Source organism: Oryctolagus cuniculus, chromosome 15 (assembly GCF_051225735.1).
Source record: "Oryctolagus cuniculus isolate XC-2025 breed Fujian yellow rabbit chromosome 15, ASM5122573v1, whole genome shotgun sequence".
Classification (NCBI taxonomy): Eukaryota; Metazoa; Chordata; class Mammalia; order Lagomorpha; family Leporidae; genus Oryctolagus; species Oryctolagus cuniculus.
The window spans coordinates 65,084,597-65,109,016 of NC_142881.1; the positions used below are offsets into that span (position 1 = coordinate 65,084,597).

General features: G+C 40.1%; 1 protein-coding gene across 5 annotated transcripts in view; it reads left to right on the forward strand.

Moving 5' to 3' along the window:
• Nucleotides 1–24,420, forward strand: part of ADK (adenosine kinase) — a 598,204-nt gene that overhangs the window by 149,567 nt on the left and 424,217 nt on the right. The window contains exon 1 of one of the 5 annotated variants that reach the window (XM_089313495.1): nucleotides 418–517. The exons of the other annotated variants lie outside the window; for them this stretch is intronic. The gene's annotated coding sequence lies outside the window, so the exon portion shown is untranslated. Of the gene's footprint in view, nucleotides 1–417; nucleotides 518–24,420 lie in introns of those variants that run through there. 5 annotated transcript variants of the gene reach the window in all.

Consider the following 24,420-nt stretch of genomic DNA (forward strand, 5'->3'; position numbering starts at 1 on the left):
CCCTGAAATCTGTTGCTTTTGTAAGGAGATTATGTTAAAGTTAGTGATTAGCCCAAGGTGATTGACATCTTGGTAGTGAATCCTGCTAATCAAGAGCATGAAATATCCTTTCATTGTTTCTGTTTCCAGTCTTCTGTTAAGTGTTTACAATTTGTTTTCATATAGGAGTTACACATTTTTGAAGTGATCTTTTTACTGGCTTTATGAATCAAGATATTTATTAATGGTGTTATGGTTTGGATGTTGGTTTGAGTATCCCCCAAAACCCATGTATTGGGAGCTTAGTCCCTAAGTCTTATATTAATACATTAGTATTAATAGGTTAAAAGTAGATATTTGATTTAATTATGGCATCCAGGAAGTCTTTATGTCATTGAGAGTGGGCAAAAGCTGAATTAAGTCCAGCTGCCCTCTACTCTGCTGTGTGATCTTTCCTCCACTCCTGGTCCACCATCCTCCACTCGCATTTAGTTATGGATTGAGAACCTCCAAAACTGTAAAATGAAACAAACTTTTCGTAAGTAGCTTCTTTCAGGTGTTTTAATTAATGTAATGAAAAGCTTTTCTTGTTTTATATAAGTTACTGAATTATATACTAATTATATACCTATCTCCATTGCTACATTCTCTTAGTCTCCATAGTAGCTTTTCAGGTAATCGTTTTAGAATTTTTTTAAAGCTTTGCAATAAGAGTTTCAAGTAATGATGGATTTATCTCTTGATTCCCAATATTTATACCTCTAATTGCCTTCAAATGATGTTGGATGCTATTCCAGTATAATGTTAAATAATAATGGTGATAGTGGCATCCTTATCCTACTAACTTGGCAAGTTAGTTGTTTAGTTCTCACTCTCAGAAAGTATATTTTAATTCTTCTTAGTGAATTTTTGATATGACCTTCCTGCCACATTTTGTGCTTTTCTTCTCCTGAAGGCAGCTGCTTTTGATAGATATTAAGCTTTCATTTGTAGTTGTTTTGTACTATAAATGACTATTCCATCTTTTCTTTGGTAATTTGTAATACTTGCTAACTATATTTGTCTCCTAATTTTAACTGAAAATTCGATGGTATTTTTGTTATCTTTCATCTTGCATGTTTTCAAGTTGGAAGAAAATGTTCTTTGAATGTAAGTTCTTGTTGCAGATTTCAAAAATGAGAGATGGGAGAATCTTGAATTAAGCCACAGTTCCAGTTTTCTCTTCTTTCCTCTTTTTTAATTTTTTTTTTAAGATTTATTTCTTTATTTGAAAGGCAGAGTTACGGAGAGGGGGAGAAAGACAGACAGAGAGATCTTCCACCAACTCGTCCATTCCCCAAATGACGGGAGCTGAGCTGATCCAAAACCAGGTGCCAGGAGCCAGGAGCCTCCTCCAGGTCCCCTACGTGGGTCCAGGGGCCCAAGCAGTTGGGCCTTCTTCTCTGCCTTCCTTTTTCCTCTTAAATGTTTGACCCATTTATAATTTATCCTCAAACATAGTCTGAGTTGTGGATCCTGCTTTATTTTTGATAGCTGTACTGCTTATTTAGTACTCCATCTCTTCCTTAATACTCTAGATACCACTTTTACCATGTACTGATATCTGCATTTCCATGTTTGTTTTGATTTACATTCCCAGGCACATTAACAAGGAGCTGGATGGGAAGTGGAGCAGCTGGGACTTGAACCAGTGCCCACCTGAGATGTAGGTTCTGCAGATATTGGTTTCACCTGCTACACCACAGCGTGGACCCCTTTCCTGCTCTCTCTGTCTTTTGGTCGCCTGTATAGAATTGAAGCACTTGATGTTCACATCGAATGATCTTAACTTCCTTCTTTAGGGTGTGGGTTTTGTTAAAATCAGCTTAATTATTATGGTCATTTCAGCAAAGCTGCTCTAAGTTTCTGTAGTGTGTTTCATTTTTCTTTTTATACAAAAGTTTGCCTTTGCAAATCATTGTCAAAGACATCATTGTCTTCTAGACATTAGTGTTGTTAACAGTGAAGTCTGATGCCATTCTGTTTCTTGATCCTTTGTTGGGAACTTACTTTTTTGGCAGAAAGCTTTTAGGAGACCCTCTATGCTGATGATGTCTTGGGATGGATCTCTTCATCCGCTGGGCAAGGCACATTGGTGGCAGTTTCTTTTGACATAGAGTATCACATTCTTCAGTTCTAAGGAATTTTGTTCTCTTATTGATTTGATTTCTTGCTGTTTTCTTGTTTCTCTGTTTTAGAACTCCAACTATTTGGGTGTTGGACATCTCAGATTGGTCTTCTATTTTTTTCCTCTCCTAACTTCATTCTGCTTTCTGAGATTTTTTTGTTTTTGCTGTAATTTTTAACATTCAAAGGATTCTTACGTATTCCTTAATACTTTTTAAAAGTAACATATGTTTGTGTCTCTTAAAGGTACTGTCTTCTCTGATTTCTTTTAGGAAAGTAACGGTGGATAGGATTCTTTATTCAACTTTTTTCCCATTGCATGTCTTCTTTTTTAGCAAGTTATCATTTAAAATTACTTGTTTATTTTGATATCTGTCTTACACAGAAGCTTTTAAAACTATTTAATGATCCTTGCCTCTTTGCCTTTTTTTAGAGTGGGAAACAAAGACAATAACTGTGTAAATAAGACTCGGCAATGATTTGAGTCACCATTAAATGATCTGATTGGGTTGCTTTGTAGCAGAGTTCCTTCATATTGTTGATATTAGCTTGTTTCTTGGACCAGATTGGTAATAGGAAGGTGCCATTTCCTACTTCCTATCTTTGGGAGTTTTAAAAAAGGAAAATAAGATTGGAAGTCACAAAGTTTGGTATATCAGCCTTCTATTAACCCTCAGAGTCGCAATATATTTTTCACTCTATTTTATGTGTCTTCTGTAGAAACTGACCTTTCACACTTTTGCTGGAAGAGAGAGAAGGGCCTTTACCCTGATGAACCAAGTACAGAGGGGAACTCTTAAGTCCAGCTGCTTTTTACACTTTTGTGCCCTGCCTGCATTCCCATTCCTAGAGAATCTCCAGTGACACCTTTTAGGGATATGACAGTATAAATTTATTTTCTTCCCAACTTTCTTTTGTTCTCCATTGCCATTTAGGATTCAAATTTTTGGGGTTTGTGTAGTTTCACGGTTCCTCAGTTTGCTTTCCAGTTTATGAATTTTTGTCATCATTGTTTCATTTGCTGCTCTTTTTTGTCTTTGAGAGTAGTTTTAGTAGGGTGTCAAGAGGAATTGGAGTTTTGTGCATGTATTGATTCCTTTGATTTGATTTAGAAGTTGGCTTGTAGTTTGAATTATGGCTTTTATTTTATCTTAATTTGAATTAACAATTTTCTAATGAGATACATATTCAGTTAAACAGAACTGAGATATTAAAAGTTAGAAAAAAAGTTTGCCACATTGGGCATTTGAAACTTGTCAAGTGTTGTGACATAACTGGTTAAACCACTGCTTGCAACACCATCATCCCATATTGGAGTGCCAGTTCAAGTCCTGGCTGCTCTGCTTCTGATCTAGCTCCCTGCTAATGGATCTGCTCAGCCACATATGTAGGAGACCTGGATAGAGCTCCAAGCTCCTGCTTTTGAACTGGCTTAGTCCTGGCTGTTATGGCTGTTTGGGGAGTGAACCAGCAGATGGAAAATACCTGTCTCTCTAGCTCTGCCTTTCAAGCAAATAAATATTATTTAAAAAAAGAGAAAAATATGGTTTTGGCATTGTGGCAGAGTAAGTAGGTGAAGCCTCTCTGCCTGTGATTCTGGCATCTCAGGTGGATGCTAGTTTGAGTCCTGGTTGTTCCACTTCCAATCTGTTTCCCTGCTACTGTGCCTGGGAAGACAGCAGAAGATGGCCCAAGTGCTTGGGCCTCTGCACCCACGTGGGAGACCCAGCAAACTTGCTCTGGCTTCCATCTTGCCCAGCACTGACTGTTGCAGCTACTTGGTGAGTGAACCAGCAGGTGGAAGATCTGTGTCTTTCCCTCTCTCTGTAACTCTGCGTTACATACTGTCTGTATGCTTTGTGTGAAGATAGTTTGATTTGATATTTTACCTTTGATAATACTGCTTTGATATCTCAGTTTTAACCGTGTATTAGAGAAACATGTGCTTTACGGAATTTTAGTTCTTCTTTATGTTCAGGGGGTAAATCTGAATTAATCCAGCCAATCTTGATTATTTCATTCCCTTTGCCAATGATCTAGTAACGAGTGGTCAGTAAGATCTGAGAGGAAATTTATTCAGAATGTTTTCCTCTTTCTTTTGTTTCTTTTCTCCCTCCCCCCCACTCCCTTCCCTCCTCACCTCCCTCCCTCCCTCCCTCTTTCCCTTCCTTCCTTCCTTCCTTCCTTCCTTTTTTGCAAAGAGACATATGCAGGGAGAAAGCAGTCTCTATTCTGATCTCTAGACATTTACTAAAGCGATACTTGTATTGAATGTGGCTATTTTGAAACCCTTCGGGGGGCCGGCGCCATGGCTCACTTGGCTAATCCTCCACCTGCGGCGCCAGAATCCCATATGGGCACCGGGTTCTAGTCCCGGCTGCCCCTCTTCCAGTCCAGCTCTCTGCTGTAGCCTGGGAAGGCAGTGGAGGATGGCCCAAGTGCTTGGGCCCTGCACCCGCATGGGAGACCAGGAGGAAGCACCTGGCTCCTGGCTTCCGATTGGTGTAGCTCCGGCCGTAGCAGCCATTTGGGGGGTGAACCAACGGAAGGAAGACCTTTCTCTCTGTCTCTCCCTCTCACTGTCTGTAACTCTACCTGTCAAATAAATAAATAATCTTTAAAAAAAAAAAAAAAAAAAGAAAGAAACCCTTCGGGGAGGTAAGTCATTGCACGAAAGATGGGAAAATACAGAAAGAACGTAGGTCGATAATGATGAAGTTGAGCCATAAATTAACCAGCCTGGGAACTGCTCAAAGCTCTGGATTTTTTGTTGTGTGAGATAATAATTACTTTGATTGATTTAGTTAACCAATTTTAAGAAAACTTACTACTTGTGGTTAGTTAAAAAAGAAATATTGAGTAAATAAATCTTGTAAGATTGAAATGACATAAATATGTGGTTCAAGACTGCCAAGAATTTGAAAAGTTGGTGATTATTGTTTTTCACGAAAATAAGCTGAAATGGGAATTTATATTATATTTATTCCTTATTGTTTTTGTCCATAACTTTGTGTGAACCTGACATTTTAGTTGTTTGGTAAAACTGGTAATTTTAATCTTTTGTTTTGGTATGATTCAGTTTGACCTGACATTTTAATAACGCTGGCTCCTAAGAATGATTAAAGAAACATTTTATTTGTTAAAATATGCACATTTTCTTCATGAGACTGGTTTCCTGACTTGTCCTGCCAGATCGTATGAAGCACGTGTTTTTGATACTGGTGTTACATTTTTAATTAATATTTTAAATGCAAAAGGTGACATTTTAAAAGATTGTTTTGTTAGTGGGTTATCCTTAAAAGCAAGTGGCATTTGGTTTTATTTTACAATAGAATTTAATCTTACATGTTTTTTGTTAAACTAATGTTACCAAAAAAATCTCTTATTGAACTATTTGTGGTGAGCTTTTTAAGGATGTTTAAGATTTCACATGCAGTTTAACTGATCACAGATGAAGTTGTAAATTAATACCTCATGAGCGTATTTGACTGCAGGGCATTGTTTGTGAATCAGAACTGCTTTGTTCCTGTAAACTGTGAAAAGGCTTAAGCATATGGATTAAAATTGCATGGTGATACCAGACTATTCATGAAAAGACACTGTAGTTGGATCATTTAAAATGTACTAAAATATTATGAATAACCATAAAATGTAAAAATTCCCTTAAGCTTTTTAGAGTTGAAAGACTTAGTTTTATTCCTTTGTTGGATTTAACCACCTTAATAAGAAGTTGTTTTGTTGCTTTTAAAACTGTGCGTAGTAATAAGAATAAACATTGATGTACAGTGATGAGAACGGCTACAATTTCCCAGAAAACATACATGATTTATAGAAGTTCATACTTATATCAGATTTATATATAAAGTTTTTTCTCATTTTCATTTGAGTCATTCTCTTACCAGAATTTTTAAAATGGCCACTGGTACATTCTATATGATTTTTAAATGAGCAGTGCTTACTGTAAAATCAGATTTTGTTTGGTATTATTTATGTTTTACAGCATGGAAATTACCTGATGTAGAATGTACTCTTCTGTCCTTGACAGACTGTTAAGTGTCTATTGAAAAAATACGAGTGAACGATCAAGGACTTGTCTGGAAGAGAGTCGTCAGTTCTAACTTACTGAAGCGGAAGTAAGCTTCAGTTAGCCAGTTCAGTCAATAAACCAACAGTGTAGGTCAGGCAAAGTAAAGATTGTTGAGGAGCTTTTGGAGTTTGATCTTTGTCCCCTTTCAGACTCCTCCAAGTTCTCTGAAAGCTTTGGTATCAAGTTTTCTAAACGTTGCATTTTCTTCTGTCCTCTTATTGGTTCCTATGCAGATGGTATTTCTAGCACAAGTTCACATTTCCTTGATTTCCTCCTTTATACTACCTTTACCTCCATCCTTTTTGTGTTACCCTCTGTTGTGGCCATATTCTAAACATAGTTACTGCTCAGAATTGCTTTAAAAAAATTTTTTTTGGACTGGCATTTGGCCTCGTGATTAAGATGCTGGACTCACACATCAGAGTCTTGGGTGTGATTCCCACCTTTGCCTCCCTCTGACTCCAATTTTCTGCTGATACAGCCCTTGGAAGGCCGTGGTGATGGCTCATCCGTATAGGAGACCTGGATTGATTGTCCCGCTGTGGCCCTGGCCCAACTCTGGGTGTTGTAGGTATTTAGGGAGTGAACCAACAGAAGGTAACTGTCTCTGTGTCTCTGTCATTGTCTTCCGTGCCTTTTTCCCACCCCCCATCCTCCATCAGATTAAAAAAGTCTATATCTACTTATTACTTAGCTCCTTCCTAGTTTCACTTTACTATCTGTCTTTTCTTTTTTTAGATTTTTTAAAATGTATTTATTTGAGAGGTAGGGTTAAAGACAGTGAGATGGAGAGACAAAGAGAAAGATCTTCCATCTGCTGGTTCACTCCCCAGATGGCTGGAGCTGAAGCGATCTGAAGCCAGGAGCCAGGATCTTCTTCCGGGTCTCCCATGCAGGTGCATGGTCCCAAGCACTTGGGCCATCTTCCACTGCTTTCCCAGGTCATAGTAGAGAGCTGGATCGGAAGAGGAGCAGCAGGGACTAGAACCAGCACCCATATGGGATGCAGGCACCTCAGGAGGAGGATTAACCTACTGTACCACAGTGCTGGCCCTTTTACTCTCTTTATCCAGCTTGAGTGACATGGTCAGATATTTCTATTTTTGAGAGAGAGAGAGAGAGGGCTGCCATCTGCTGGTTCACTCCCCAAATGGCTATAACATTCAGGGCCAGACGGGAGCCTGGAGCTTCTTCCAGTTCTCCCATGTGGGTGCCGTGGCCCAAGTACTTGGGCCATCTTCCTCAGCTTTCCCAGGCACATTAGCAGGGAGCTGGATTGGAAGTGGAGCAGCCATGGTTCAAACTGGCACCCAGATGGGATGCTGGTGTCACAGGCATAAGCCTAACCCACTATGCCACAATGCTGGCTCCCAGATATTTCAACTACATCTTACTATGACTCTCAAATTCTTTTCGTTTGACTCTGCCAGTTTCTAAACCTGAGTCAATCTGTTTGCCTTGTTTCTTGACTTGTTTTTGCAATTAAATGATTTTGTCAAGCTTGACATTTTCAGCCATCTTTGATCCCTACCCCTCTGACTTTTGGTGTGGTTGTTCACCAGCTCTTACCACTGTCTGAAGTGGCTCTCACATCTCACCTCTCTTTTCTGCTTTCATGGTTGGTGCCCTTGTTTTCCTCTCTTGCATGAAGTGCTGTATTGCTCTGCTCTCTGGCTCCATTGCTCAGAGGCTCTCTCTGCAGCTTTCTGTCCCAATGACTCACAAGAGATTAGGTTCTCTTCTACCTACCACCTCCTACCCAACTACCACGTAAACTAGCAGAAGCTCCCTTCAGTAGTCATTCTCAACTGAAGTGGCAAATCTTCTGAGTCATGTAGTGCTTACCTGGTTATTTAGATACCCCAGAGGTGGGCATTTCTTTAAAAAAAAGATTGATTTTTATTTATTTGAAAGAGTTACACACAGTGAGAAGGAGAGACAGAGAGAGGTCTTCCATCCGCTGGTTTACTCCCCAATAGGCCACAACTGCCAGAGCTGTGCTGATCCGGAGCCAGGAGGCAGGAGCTTCTTGCCGGTCTCCCACATGAGTGCAGGGGCCCAAGGACCTGGGCCATCATCCACTGCTTTCCCAGTCCATAGCAGAGAGCTGGATCAGAAGTGAAGCAGCCGGGACTAGAACTGGTGCCTATATGGGATGCCAGCACTACAGGCGGCAGCTTTACTCACTACGCCACAGCACCAGCCCCAGCCATTTTTTTTTTAAAGGTTTATTTATTTATTATTTGAAAGACAGAATTATAGAGAAGCAGAGGCAGAGAGAGAGAGAAAGGTCTTCCATCTGCTGGTTTATTCCCTAAATGGCTGCAACGGCCAGAGCTGGCAGATCTGAAGCCAGGAGCCAGGAGCTTCTTCTAGGTCTCCCAAGTGGGTGCAGGAGCACAAGGATTTGAGCCATCTACTGCTTTTCTAGGCCATAGCAGAGAGTTGGACCAGAAGTGGAGCATCCGGGACTCCAAATGGTGCCCATATCAGATGCCAGCATGCAGGAGGCGGCTTCACACTATGACACAGCACCGCGCCCCCTGACATGGGCATTTTGACACAGATTGTTAAGTCACTGCTTGGAAAGACTGGAGTGTCTAGTTTGAATCTGGGCTATTCCATACTTGCCATCCAGCTTTCTGCTAATACATCTGGGAGACAGTGGATGATGGCCCAAGTACTTGAGTTCCTGTCACCCAATAAGAGGCTTGGGTGGAGTTCCTGTCTTCTGGCCTGGACTCGCCCTGGTATTGTGGGCATTTGAAGACTAAACCTGCAGATGGAAATCCCTCTCCCTTTCTGTGTCACTCTGCCTTTCAAAAATTAAAAAAAAAAAAAAAAAAAAAATTGGCCGGCGCCGCGGCTCACTAGGCTAATCCTCCACCTTGTGGCGCCGGCACACCAGGTTCTAGTCCCAGTCGGTGCACCAGATTCTGTCCCGGTTGCCTCTCTTCCAGGCCAGCTCTCTGCTGTGGCCAGGGAGTGCAATGGAGGATGGCACAAGTCTTTGGGCCCTGCACCCCATGGGAGACCAGGATAAGTACCTGGCTCCTGCCATCGGATCAGCGCGGTACACCGGCCACAGCGCGCTGGCCGCGGCAGCCATTGGAGGGTGAACCAAGGGCAAAGGAAGACCTTTCTCTCTGTCTCTCTCTCTCACTGTCCACTCTGCCTGTCAAAAAAAATAAAAATAAAAAAAAAACCTTAAATAAATAAAATACCCCAAAAATAATTTTTCCTTTCCTTTTGAGATCCAAAAGGATCTTTTGCAGATACTCCTTAAATCTGTCCTCTGCATGCTGAAGGAGTTATCTTTCTCAATCATGAATTTATTCATTTTGCCAGCGTATAACAACTCGGTTGTTGCTAAATATTAAGTAGGTAGGGGAGCTAGAAGGATGAATATTAACATGCTTGCCATGGAGAAAAATGGTACTGTGCAGCTATCATTTATTGGCACTTTCATTAAGTGCTAGCCATTCATATATTTAAGTTTAAAACCTTTTTTTCAGTATAGATATTATGAAACACTGTAATGTTGAACAAAGTTTTCAGAGTTATGAGTAATCACATAGTGATATTAAGCAGGTGATAAATGCTGTGATAAATACTTGAAAGGGACCTCTAAGATAGCTACTTTAAGGTTGGCAGACTAACAGAATAGGTTTCATAGAAAACATGATACCGTAAGCTAAGTATTTGTTTATATTATGTTTATTTGAGAGGCAGAGGGAGACCTTCTGTCATCTACTTTACTTCCCAAATGCTTGCAATAGCCACTGCTAGACCATGCTAAAGCCGGGAACTAAGAACCCAGCCCAGGTCTCCCACATAAGTGGCAGAGACCCAATCCCTTGGGGCATCACTTGCCTGCCAGAGTGCACATTAACAGGAAGCTGTAATGGAGAGAGGAGCCAGTACTCTAACCCAGGCACTTTAATTTGGAATGCAGCGGTGCTTAACTGCTGTGCAAGATGCTTACCCCAAGTTGAATATTTAAAGACAACTAGGAATTCAAAGTAATAGACCAATATGAATAGTCTGCAAAAATACGGAGACTGCAGAAAGTATTTTATGAAAACACCTCAGTATGACTGAAGCATGATGCCTGAGTTGGTGAACTGAGAGTTAGTTTGGACTAGATTTTTCGAAGAAAGCATTAAAACAGGTTGTATTTCATATATACATATATGCATAGCAAGTGTGTGTGTGTATCTGTTTTTACACAGTAGTAAAAAATTTAGAGTTTTTAGTAGATGATGTGAGCATTTTACATAAGACAGACCTACTACACTCTTCAGATAACTGTAAAATTAATGAAGTTCTGAAATGTGGCAATGAGATCAAGAGGTGAGAGGAAGATTTGAAGACTTTCTTGAAGGTGAAATCAACAGATGTAGCCACATGAGTGAGAGGAACGATATCCCATTTTATAATTGGCGTGTAATGGTGGTTGTGTCACCTAGGGATAAAGCATATTAATGATAATACTTGGAACATGATGTAGGGTATCCTTAAGGCCCTAATAGACTCTCTGAATAAATATTTGTGTGAACTGCTTTTCCTAAATAATCTCCCAGTGAATGTGTCCTTTAAACTTTTTTTTTTTTTTTTTTTTTTTTGACAGAGTGGATAGTGAGAGAGAGAACAGAGAGAAACGTCTCCTTTTGCCGTTGGTTCACCCTCCAATGGCCGCCACAGGTGGCGCACTGCGGCTGGCGCACCGCACTGATCCGAAGGCAGTAGCCAGGTGCTTCTCCTGATCTCCCATGGGTTGCAGGACCCAAGCACTTGGGCCATCCTCCACTGCCTTCCTGGGCCACAGCAGAGAGCTGGCCTGGAAGAGGGGCAACCGGGACAGAATCCGGCGCCCCGACCGGGACTAGAACCCGGTGTGCCAGCGCCGCTAGGTGGAGGATTACCTATTGAGCCGTGGTGCCGGCCAAAGTTAATTTTATTTTTATTTTTGGAGTATTTAATTTTTTTTCTTTTTTTTTTTTGACAGGCAGAGTGGACAGTGAGAGAGAGAGACAGAGAGAAAGGTCTTCCTTTTTCCATTGGTTCACCCTCCAAGTGGTTGTAATGGCCGGCGCACCGCGCCTATCCGAAGCCAGGAGCCAGGTGCTTCTCCTGGTCTCCCATGGGGTGCAGGGCCCAAGCACTTGGGCCATCCTCCACTGTACTCCCGGGCCACAGCAGAGAGCTGGCCTGGAAGAGGGGCAACCAGGACAGAATCCGGTGCCCCGACCGGGACTAGAACCTGGTGTGCCAGCGCCACAAGGCAGAGGATTAGCCTGTTAAGCCACGGCGCCGGCGTCCTTTAAACATTTAACCTGTCTGAGAGCTTTGAGACCTTTTTAATTTTTGAAGACTTTACTGAAGCCTTGAGGGCCTGGGGACTATCTACCTAGTTGAATCTTTGGATTTTAAATATTCCTGATTTCACATTTTCCACAATTAAATACAAGATGATAATTTTACTAAACAGAGCAGGTTCTTAAGAAAGAAATTATTCTGGTTTGAGTTCAATGCTAAGTTGCCAACGAAGTTAACCTGCCCAAGAACAGGAGTATGAATTGTAATGTAGGCCAAGACCAGTGAACTCCACACCTCACAGCTACCATGAAGTCCTGTGGCAAGTGATTTGCTTGTATTACCACATTTAATGCTCAAAAATATCAATATGAAGTAATTACTGTTATGATCAGTGCTTTATAGATGAGAAAAGGGAGGCACAGGGTCTTGCTAATAGTCACAGAACTAGGATTGAAAAGACAAGATTTGAATCTAAGTGGCCCAATTTATCTCGAAGCTCAAGATAGAAATTTCATCTAGAGTACATATTTATGAATTTTTACAGATACAAGGGAGTAAGTGAATATGATCTCTCAAGATAAATAGTTTAGTTAAAGAGTAAAGCTACAGTTTAAGGCAATCTCCATTAATGGACTGGTGAGCAGAATACAAGAAGAATTAGGAAGTAATCATGAGAGAGGAGGAGGTTGTGCCCCGTTGACTAAGATATGGATTTAAATGGAAGATGAATAGGTGTCATTGAATGAAAAATTAAAAATATATTTACAGGAACCGGCTCTGTGGTGCACTAGGTTAATGCTCCACCTGCGGCACTGGCATCCCATATGGGCACCGGTTCTAGTCTTGGCTGCCCCTCTTCCAATCCAGTTTTCTGCTATGGCTTGGGAAAGCAGTAGAAGATGGCCCAAGTGCTTGGGCCCTGCACCTGTGTGGGAGACTGGGAAGAAGCACCTGGCTCCTGGCTTTGGATCAGCGCAACTCCAGCTGTAGTGGCCATCTGGGGAGTGAACCAATGGAAGGAAAACCTTTCTCTCTGTCTCTCCCTCTCAGTATCTGTAACTTTACCTCTCAAATAAATAAATAAAATCTTTAAAAATATATATATTTACATACTATATGACAATTACAATGAGAGTTGTTTGATTTTGATTAGAAATATGTAAGTTTTATTGAGAACTCTTCAAATACATGTTGTATACAAAGACACTATGACTGTGTTAGGAATTATTAGATGTAATATGTCATATATAGACGTGTCAGATATGTACACATTGAACATATTTGAAATGTTTGTAGTTAACAGAGAATTAGATTTACCATGATAAATTTTGGGGGGAATAATCTTATAAAATTCAGTGCTGAAATCATTGTATTGACCTGTCGTACAAGGAAACACGACTGGTAGAAAATGTAGGAAGATGGGGCAAGATGGTTGCTTATTGGAGTCTTAAGTATTTTTAGTGGAAGTTACTTAAATACGTTCTGTGGGTTTTTATAAATTTATCTTTTAATAAATTTATCTTTTAATAAATTTATAGATTTATTTATTTGAAAGGCAGAGACAGAGTTATCTTCCATCTACTGGTTCACTCCCCAAATGGCTGCAATGGCCAGGGCTCGGCCAGCCAAAGCCAGGAGCTTCAGTTGGGTCTCCCACATGGGTGCAGGAGCCCAAGTGCTTGGACTGTGTTCTGCCGCTTTCACTGGTGCATTAGCAGGGTGCTGAATTGGAAATGGAACAGTCGGGACTTGAACTGGAGTCCATATGTGGCATTGACTTTGCAGCATTACCCATCTAACCTGCTATACCTCAATGCAGGCTGCTATGGCTAATTTTTTTTTAAGATTATTTATTTATTTATTTGACAGAGTTACAGACAGTGAGAGGGAGAGACAGAGAGAAAGGTTTTCCTTCCGTTGGTTCACCCCCCAAATGGCTGCTGCGGACGGAGCCACGCCAATCCGAAGCAAGGATCCAGGTGCTTCTTCCTGGTCTCCCATGTGGGTACAGGTGCCCAAGCACTTGGGCCATCCTCCATTGCCCTCCCGGCCCACAGCAGAGAGCTGGACTGGAAGAGGAGCAGCCGGGACTAGAACCCGGTGCCCATATGGGATTCTGGCGCCACAGGTGGAGGATTAGCCAAGTGAGCTAAGTGAGCGGGCCCCATTATGGTTATTTTTAAAAAGTGATTATAACACATAAAAGACAACTTCCTTAACCTCTGTATGCAGTCATTTTACTTCTTTTACTTTTTTTCTACAAAAACTATTAAAATATTTCAGTGAAATTGATTTATCTATTTTTTATGGAGTAGAAGTTTGAGAATTATTTGATATAGTAGAAAATAGGATCTAAAAGGGTGACATCATTACTTCATTTTTCTATGGAAGAATTTTGTCCTAAATTATTTTAAGAGATTATTTAAATGAAAAGTGGGTGATATTTTATAAGCTTGCATTGCAACTGATTGGAGGGAGGTGTTTGATACTTTGAAGATAATGTCAGCATGAAGGGAATGAAAATGTTAGCATGAAGTAGCTTACACATTTCAGAGTTTATTCTCGGTATTGTAGTATTGAGCCATAATACTGTTGCCTAAAGCCTGTATTAAGTTTTATTGCAACTCAAACATCACACCAAAAAGCATTTTTCCTCCTACACCACATAAACACATTCAGAGAAGTCTCTCTGATGGCTTCTTCCAAGAATTACACTTTTGACATGACATTCTGCCTTAAACATAGCAAGTTCTTCACAAATATTTGCTGAATTGGAATAAATAGCATTTCACTTCTCAAAAATTCTGTGAAGATTTGGCCTATGCAATGATTTCCTTTGAACTGTTATTAAAATTAAAATTACTGAAAATGTATCCTTATTTTAAAAGTAACATGTTTCTTTTTTGTATTGACTGTTGTTTTTGTTGAGAATTTGGAAAGTATATAAAAGTGAAAAATAGAAAGATTATGAGGAATTGCATGATGAATATAGTACTCTAATCATATTTTGTATTCCCTCCAATTAATTTTTCTTTTAAAAATGCTACGTTCTTTTTAGAGAGATGATTATTTAGAGGAATGCTGCTGTCAGTTTCCTTTTTTTTTTTAAAGATTTATTTTTATTTATTTGAAAGAGTTACAGAGAGAGGAAAAGCAGAGAGAGAGAGGTCTTCCATCTCACTGGTTCACTTCCCAGATGGCCGCAACGGCCAGAGCTGTGCTGATCCGGAGCCAGGAGCCTCTTCTGGGTCTCCCATGCAGGTGCAAGGGCCCAAGAACTTGGGCTATCTTCCACTGCTATCCCAGGCCATAGCAGAGAGCTGGATCAGAAGAGGAGCAGCTGAGTCTAGAACTGGCTCCCATGTGGGATTCCGGCATTTCAGGCCAGGGCATTAACCTACTGTGCCCCAGTGCCGGCCCCATCAGTTTACTTTCTTAAAGTGATACTTTTAAAAAGTTGGCTTTGAAGTGAATTCTGTTTTGTTAGTTTTGTCTTTTTGTAGGGACCAAAAAAAAAAAAAAAGTATTCTTCTTTATGGAAGAAAAAAAGATGGAATGTATGATGTCATAGTTGCTTTGTCTTCAGTTATTTGCTCTTTCTATGAGAATTAGCTTCACTTTGTTAGATAGCCTTTTTTTTTTTTTTTTTGGCAGAGTTATAGACAGAGAGAGAGACAAAGAAAAAGGTCTTCCTTCCATTGGTTCACCTCCAAAATGGCCACTACAGCCAGAGCTGTGCCGATCCGAAGCCAGGAGCCAGGTGCTTCCTCCCAGTCTCCCATGTGGGTGCGGGAGCCCAAGCATTTGGGCTATCCTCCACTGCCTTCCCAGGCCACAGCAGAGAGCTTGACTGGAAGAGGAGCAACTGGGACTGGAACCTGGTGCCCATATGGGATAACAGCACCTCAGGCAGAGGATTAACCAAGGGAGCCTCGGTGCTGGCCCTAGATGGCTTTTTAAAACTCTTCCCATCTGTCTGTTCACTCCCCAAATAGCCACAACAGCCAGGGCTGGGCCAGCCTGAAACCAGGAACCTCAAACTCCATCCTGGTCTCCCACATAGGTGGCAGGTGCCCAAGTACTTGGACCATCTTCAGTGGCTTTCCCAGGCACGTTAGCAGGAAGCTGGGTTGGAAGTGGAACAGGTGGAACTCAGCCCATGCTCTGATATGGGATGCCAGCATTGTAAGCAGAGGCTTAACCTGCTGTGCCACAACGCTGGGCCCAACCCTTCTCTTTTTTTAGCTTTGATTTATTGTGTTTGTAATGATACTTGTGTTAGCTTTTTTTATTGCTCATCTGAGAAAACATGTACTGTTGATTAACTGGTAATTTCAGATACTGCTTTTATATTTTATATGCAAAATTAATATTGAGGAAAAGTAGATTTAGTATGTTTGTTAATGGGGCTGGAGCTGTGGTACAGTAGTTAAACTTCCACCCGCAGCACTGGCATCCCATATAGACACAGGTTCAAGTCCTGGCTGCTCCATTTCTGATAGAGCTCCCTGTTAATGGCCTGGGAAAGCACTGAAATATGGGCCAAGTGCTTGGGCTGCTGTACCTTTGTGGGAGACCCAGAGGAAGCTCCTGGCTCCTGTCTTCAGATTGGCCCAGCTCTGGTTGATGTGGCCATTTGGGGAGTGAACCAGCAGAGAATGGAAGATATCTATCTCTCTCTCTAACTCTGTCTCTCTCTCAAAAAAAAAAAAAAAAAAAACTTTAAATATAAATATATATATGTATTTTTTTAAGATTTATGGTATTTCTGTTCCTCGAAGTCGCGATTGCAAGGGAAATAACTGTGACTGGATTTTCATTTGTTTAATGGTCAAACAAATCAAATCAAATCTTTTAGTGCACTAAGGATCAGTAGACAATTTTTGGCATTTGTGAATGGTGTTGATATATTAGGATGTTAATTGTTTTTATAAAAATGACAAGAATGAGGGGGATTTTTTTTTAAAGATTTATTCATTTATTTGAAAGTCATAGTTACACAAGAGAGGAGAGGCAGAGAGGTCTTCCATCCGATGGTTCACTCCTCAGTTGGCCACAATGGCCAGAGCTATGCCAATCCGAAGCCAGGAGCCAGGAGCTTCTTCTGGGTCTCCCACGTGCGTGCAGGAGCCCAAGGACTTGAGTCATCTTCTGCTGCTTTCCCAGGCCAAGGCAGAGGGCTGGATTGGAAGTGGAGTAGCCAGGACTAGAACCGGTACCCATATGGCATGCCAGCGCTTCAAGCCAGGGCGTTAATCTGCTGCACCACAGCGCCGGCCCCAGAGGGGAATTTTTGTATCTGTAAATGTGTGTGTGATTTATGTTTGCTCCTTTTTTGCTGAATGATTAAAAAATACTTTGTTGTTGCAGGTTTTTTTTCTTCCCAGTCACCTATTATGCTAAATGTGTTTTGTTAAGGTGACCCTTTAAGATGATTCTTACAGACTAAAGAGAGGCACTCAATTTTCTAATGTTGTAAAGGAGGTTATATTTAGCTGTTGGTATTTCAAGTTGGAACACTTCATTCTACTGTGCCTTTAGTTAATGAGTCATCTGGAGAAAATGGGCTGCTTCTTGCTTTTAGGAAGAGTCTGTAGCAAATAATAATAATAAGTTAAGCGCTGTGGGAGATTTTCTGCCAAATAACAAACTTAAAATGGAAAATGTTTTGTAATACATTTTATTGCCCATATGTAAAATATATACTAAGGATATAGAAGCATTTTTCTCATTACTGTCTTGAACTGATAAAATGAAAAAAAAAAAAAAAGAAACAAAACCCTGATGTTGCATTTAACAAAAAGAAAACATTTTCTGCTACATCGTTATATATATTATTATGAACTATAGGAAGCCAACATAAGTCATATGGTTTTTTTAAAAAGATTTATTTATTTATTTGAGAGACAGGGTTACAGAGAGAGAGAGAGAGAGGGAGAGATATAGAGAAATTGAGATCTTTCATCTTCTGGTTCATTCCCCATGGGCCGATCCAAAGCCAGGAGCCAGGAACTTTTTCCGGGTCTCCCACTTGGATGTAGGGGCCCAAGCATTTGGACCATTCTCTGCCATTTTCCCAGCCGCATAAATTAGTAGGGAGCTGGATCAGAAGAAGAGCAGCCAGGACTCAAACTGGTGTTCATATGGGATGCCGGCTCTGCAGGGGGCGCCTTTACTCACTGCACCACAACGCCAACCCCTGAGAAATTCTTTCATATACAAGATGTACAGCAGTCACCACCTCTTAATGATAATGATCATTACGTGTGAAAAATATTATGGTTATTGAAGTATTAATCTTTTTTCAAATACTTTTATATTACATGAGCTAATTTTTTAAAAAGGATTTATTTATTATTTTGAAAGTCAGAGTTACATAGAGAGGCGAGGCAGAGAGAGAGAGAGAGGTCTTCCATCCGATGGTTTGCTCCCCACTTGGCCGCAATGGCCAGAGCTTTGCTGATCCGAAGCCAGGAACCAGGATCTTCATCTGGGTCTTCCACGTTGGCACAGGGGCCCAAGGACTTGGGCCATCTTCCATTGCCTTCTCAAGCCATAGCAGAGAGCTGAATCAGAAGTGGAGCAGCAGCGACCAGAACCAGCGCCCATATGGGATTATGGCATTGCAGGAGGTGGCTTTACCTGCTAGCCACAGCATATATGTTTGTATGATACCTTTACAATTTTGGGAATTTTTTTGAGAGGGAGACATCTGCCAAAGGGTGGAGGCAGGAATACTGATTGTAAATTTGATGATCATTATATTTATGCCAAAATGATTGCATGCTTCCGTTTTCTTATCTGTGCCAGATTTTATTCCTTGTAGCTTCAAGTATTTCATACTGGAAAACAGGAAGTTGTAAGGCCTTAGAGTTCATATTTGAAATCCAAAATGTCTTTTTTGAAATAAACTTGCTACATCTCCCCTGGGGCATAGAATGACTATACCACTAAAGTCATGAACTGTGGGTGGATTTTTCTTTTTCTCAGACTTAACATCTGTATATCTGTCATGAAACTGTTGTGAACTCAGTATTGTCTGCTATAATAAAAATACTGGTCCTTTATTCATTTTGAACATTTACAACAATCATATGGAATATACCAGAGTAGAATCTGGATCTTTGGTTCTGCCTTAGAAGAAAATGCATTTTGTTTGTCCCTTCACATAGCTGTCAGTGTATATAGCTCAGTTTCTGCCATGGGGAGATGGGACCTATTGTCAGATCTCTGTCCATTTTGTATGTCAAGGGATCATTTGTTTGTAGTGAAGTAACATGTTTTCTGTGGTGTAGCCTTCTGTGTCCTTAATTATAGCAATATTGGAATATTGGAGAGTAGGTCATGTTTGAGAGGGTAATTGATTTGTTCTTTAAGCATTTCTTTAATGAATGTGCTTATGTTTTCAATATCCTAAACTCAATGCGTTCAAAACTGAACTTCTGATCTTTCCCCTTCAAACCGTTCTACGTGCAGCCTTCTGCATTTTACTTGATGGAAACTATCTTTCTTGTTGTTCAGAATAAAAACTTTAGAGGTCTCCTTGATTCCTCTCATCTCCCATATCCAGTCCTTCATCAAATCCTACTTTTGAAATCTAATTGGTTGTACCATCTGAACAGGTAAAGTCATCTGTCCCACCCCACCTCATCTTTAGTGCCACCATCATCCTTAGATTATTGCAATAGCCTTTATTTATTTTTAAAAAAATTTTATTTATTTGAGAAGTAGAGTTGCAGACAGAAGGAGAGAGAGAGACAGGTTTTCCATCCGCTGGTTCACTCCCCAAATATGGCCGCAACTGCTGGAGCTGAGCCTATCCAAAGCCAGGAGCCAGGAACTTCTTCCGGGTCTCCCATGTGGGTGCAGGGACCCAAGCGCTTGGGACATCTTCTACTGTTTTACCAGGCCATAGCAGAGAGCTGGATCGGAAGAAGAGCAGCCAGGACTAGAACTAGTGCCCATATTGGTTGCTGGCACTGCAGGTAGAGGATTAACTTACTGCACCACAGCACCGGCCCCACAGTAGCGTTTAAATTGCTTCTTTCCTTCCACCCTTCTTGTCTTCATTACGTTCTCAGCTAGCACATAAGTTGTTTTTAAAAAGGTATATCAGATAATGTCATTGTTTGATAAAAATGAATAAGGAATAAAAATGGTAAAGAAATAAAATGTTATTTGCAGGTGAAATAATTGTATTTTTGTAAAACAAAAAATAACAATTCAAAAATAATTAGAAGCAGGAACATTTACACAGTGGGTGGTTATAGGATTAATACACAAAATATGTTTTAATAGTTTTCTTTATACAAAAAGCCACAAGGTATAAATTAACAGCAATGTAAACAAAATACATCAAGAGACTAGTACCGGTAGAACTTATTCCAAAATGAAAGGATTGTTCAAAATTAAGGTATTTTTAAATATTATTTACTATGCTGTTCCACTTGCTTCCTGTAGGGTTTCTGTTATTTGCTCAGCACTGCAGAACAGCTAGACCAGTGTACTGGTAGGTGAACTACACCTTCTCCAATGAAGTCTGATTCATATTAAGTTTGTTTTCTTTATCTGGTACTTTTTAGTCATCCCTAAGGTACCATATAGAATTTTCAAATATCTCAGTTACTCTTTCATTGTAATTTGCTTTTAACTTCCATTTATCCATTTTTTAAAAAGATTTTTTAAAAAGATTTATTTTATTTATTTGAAAGACGGAGTTAGAGAGGTAGAGACAGAGAGGTCTTCCATCTGCTGGTTCACTCCCCATATGACTGCAACAGCTGGAGCTGCGCCGATCTGAAGCCAGAAGCCAGAAGCTTCTTCCTGGTTTCCCAAGTGAGTGCAGGGGCCCAAGGTCTTGGGCCATCTTCTACTGCTTTCCCAGGTTGTAGCAGAGAGCTGGATCAGAAGTAGAGCAAATATTTGAAGAAATTTTATGTTATGATTTTGATAGTTGCTAGAAAATCATTTGGCTAGATTCAAGATTAATTCTTGTTAACTTTTTATGAATTGAAGTATAACACACAGAAAGGTATACAGATCTTAAGTGTGCAGCTGAAAGAATTACCTCAAAATAAACATACTGTTTGACTACCATCCAGTTCTAGAAATGGGACTTGGCCAGCAGCCCAGAAGCACCCCTGAGCCCTTTTCCTTCTTCCCCCAAAGTATCTTCTATCCTGACATTTACCACCAGAGATTAGCTTTGCTGTTTTTCAGCTTTAAATAAATGTATTGTAGAGTGTATATTTTTTTGTGTCTGGCTTTTTTGGCTTGTCATTGTGCAATTTATCTACATTGTTGCATGTAGCATTGCCTTGTTCTCTGTGTCCTATTCCACTGTTTCAATTCATCTCTATTTTTATAATTTAGTGTTAGTGGTTATTTGGGTTGTTTCTAGTTTGGATGTATTGCAGATAATGCTGGTACATGAACATTCTTGTATGTTTTTTTTTTTTTTTCTTCGACAGGCAGAGTGGACAGAGAGAGAGAGAGAGAGAGAGAGAAAGGTCTTCCTTTGCCGTTGGTTCACCCTCCAATGGCCGCCGCGGCCAGCGCACTGCAGCCGGCGCACCGCACTGATCTGAAGGCAGGAGCCAGGTGCTTCTCCTGGTCTCCCATGGGGTGCAGGGCCCAAGCACTCGGGCCATCCTCCACTGCACTCCCTGGCCACAGCAGAGAGCTGGCCTGGAAGAGGGGCAACCGGGACAGAATCCGGCGCCCCGACCGGGACTAGAACCTGGTGTGCAGGCGCCGCAAGGCGGAGGATTAGCCTATTGAGCTGCGGTGCCGGCCAAATGTTCTTGTATGTTTCTTTGTGCAATTATGTACACATTTCTTTTGGAAATATATTCAGGAAATACTGTGTCACCTAGGTATGCTTGACTGAAATGATGCAGGATACTATCAAGATACTCCCATCAGCCAAATTTATAGTTCCAGCTGTTATGTTACTATTGCTTTCAGTCTTTAAAAAAAGAAACTTTTAGCCATTATGTTGAGTAGTTGTGGTTGAGTAGAAATGTGTAATAGTATCTCCTTGTAATTTTTGGAAGATATATTCATTTGTGTATTCAAAAGGCAGAGAGAGTGTGAAAGAGATCTCTTCCATCTGCTGGTTCACTCCCCAAAAGGCTGCTACAGCTGCAGCGTGGCCAGGCCTAGGCCAGGATCCTGGAACTCCATCCATGTGTGCAGGGGCCAAGCACTTGGACTATCTACTACTACTTTCCCAGGCATGTTAGCAGGGAGCTAAATCATAAGTAGAGCAGCCAGGACTCAAACCAACATTCATATGGAGTGCAAGCATTACAGGAGGCAGCTTAACCCACTGTACCATAACACTGGCCCTCCCTCATAATTTTAATTGCATTTCCCTTTTTATGACCACTAATGAAGTTACACATTTCCTTACTTGTTTATTGACTGTTTGGATAAATTTCTTTGTGAAATTTTTTAAAAATTCTTTTCCCTTATTTTCTATTATGTATGTAATAATCTTTGATCCACTAATAGGAAATCTCTATGGTCAGATCATCACCCTTTTTGGTTGGCACATGCCATCTCTGACTTCTGTTTCCATTTTCTTAATGGTATATATCTACACAAATTATTGTTTACTTTATTTTACTTGACAGGCCAAGAGACAGTCAGAGATCTCCCATCTACTGGTTCTCTTCTCAAATGCCCACAATAGCTGAGGCTTTGCCAGGTTGAAGCCTAGAACCAGGAACTCATTTTGGTTCTCCTGTGCGAGTGGAAGGACTAATTGAGCAATGACTTGCTGCCTCCCAGAGTGCACATTAGCAGGAAGTTAGGATTGGGACTGATGCAGGGACTTGAACAAGCATCTGAAGCAATATCTTTTTGTGTGTGTGTGTGTGTGTGTGTCTCCATTCTGCCTTTTATTGGTCAGTCACCACCAACCCAAGTATTCTCTTTTTTGTTTGTTTGTTTTGTTTTGTTTCCATAGAAACCTTTTATTTAAGGAATACAAACTTCATGCACTTCGTTAGTACAACTTTAGGAATATAGTGATTTTCCCACCATACCATACCACCCTCCTACCCACTCTCTCACCTTTCCTCCTCTTCTCTCTCCCATTCCAAGATCTATTCTCTACTAAGATCTATTTTCAATTAACTTTATACACAGAAGACTAACTCTGTACTAAGTAAAGAGTTCAACAATTTGCACGAAAAAAAGTATTCCTCAACAGTCAAGACAAGGGTTGTTCAAAGTCATTGCATCTCAAAGTTAATTTCACTTCTTTTTTTTTTTTTTTTTTGGAAACTTAATTAACTTTAAAGAAGCACCCAAGAATGATACATCTTTTGTTAGCCTTTAGACATAACTATAACTTATGAGACATAAGAATATCTTGCACTTAATACATTAAAAGAAAACATATCTTTTACAACAAGTTTTATCATTAATTAAGGAAGCACCTAAGGGAACAAGCAAAGGATTTGGACACTTAGACATAACTAAAACTTATAAGTTGTAAGAATATCTCCCACTTAATACATTAAAATGAAATAAATCTTTGAGAATAAGTTTTACTGATAACTCTAAAATACGACTCTTTGAGGACAGAGGTGCTTTCATGGGAAGTTAGTGCATGGTGACTCCTGTTGTTAATTTAACAGTAACATTCTTATGCAGGCGTCTCTGATCACCTGAGGCCCTTGACAAGAGCTGCCTAGGCTGTGGAAGCCTTTTGAATCCACAAACTCTGTCAGTATTTAGACAAGGCCATGAGCAAAATGAAAGTTCTCTCCTCCCTTTAGAGAAAAGTACATCCTTCTTTGATGACCACTTCTTTCCACTGGGGTTTCACCTACCAGAGTCCTTCATGTTGGACATTTTTGACCATATCTTGGCTTTCTGTGTCTGAAATGCTCTCGTGGACTTTTCAGCCAGACCAGAATGCCTTAAGGGCTGATCCTGAGATCAGAGTGCTACTTAAAGTGATTGACATTCTGTGAGTCTGCTGTGTAGACTGCTTCCCGTGTTGGAGCATTCACTCCTTTTTAATTCTATCTATTATTATTACCAAAAATTGCCCTGTGTACCAAAACTGTTTCACCACTTCTTTTTTAAAAAAGATTTTCAAAGTTGAAATATGTAAAATCATTATAGATCATTTTTTTGTTTCATAGTATGCAGGCTTCACTTTATTTCAGGAACTCATGAATAACAGATATACATTCCAAATAGTGGTACAAATTATGCCACCTAAACAGAAAAAAAGCTCTAAAATGAGATAATAAAATAGTATTTTTCATGAAAACTAAATGCAAAAGATTAGAAGCTAGACAAAATTTCCAAATGCAATGTTAGTATAAGCTAGCACATATATGTAATTAACAATTACAGGTCATGTTTCCTATTTACAAGTGCTCTTTTCTACACTATTCATTGTGCATTAGTAAGGCAAGATTGGGCACAAATGGACAAGTTAACTGTCTATACCATTAGAATTCCCATATTTCTATAGTGTGAATATAATTTTTCTGTGTTTTTTATTAATATAAATAGGACAGATTTCATGCATTCTCTAGGTACAGTTCCAAGAAGACAACCACACTTCCCACAGTCCTCCTCTTCCTCCCTTTCTCTCCCTCCTCCCCCCATCTTCCTTTAATCAGTTTTTGCAAAGCCATAATTTTAATTCACTCTGTAATCACAGACTTAATTCTCCACTTATCATAATATTCTACAAGTAAAAAGTGGGAAGACCACAGTTCCACAGGAGTGTAAACAAGGGCTAAAAATGATAATCATATCATGGAATATTCATTTCATTCCTATACATTTTTCGTATCTTGTATTAACTACTGCATATCAGAGAAAACAGTTGCTGTTTG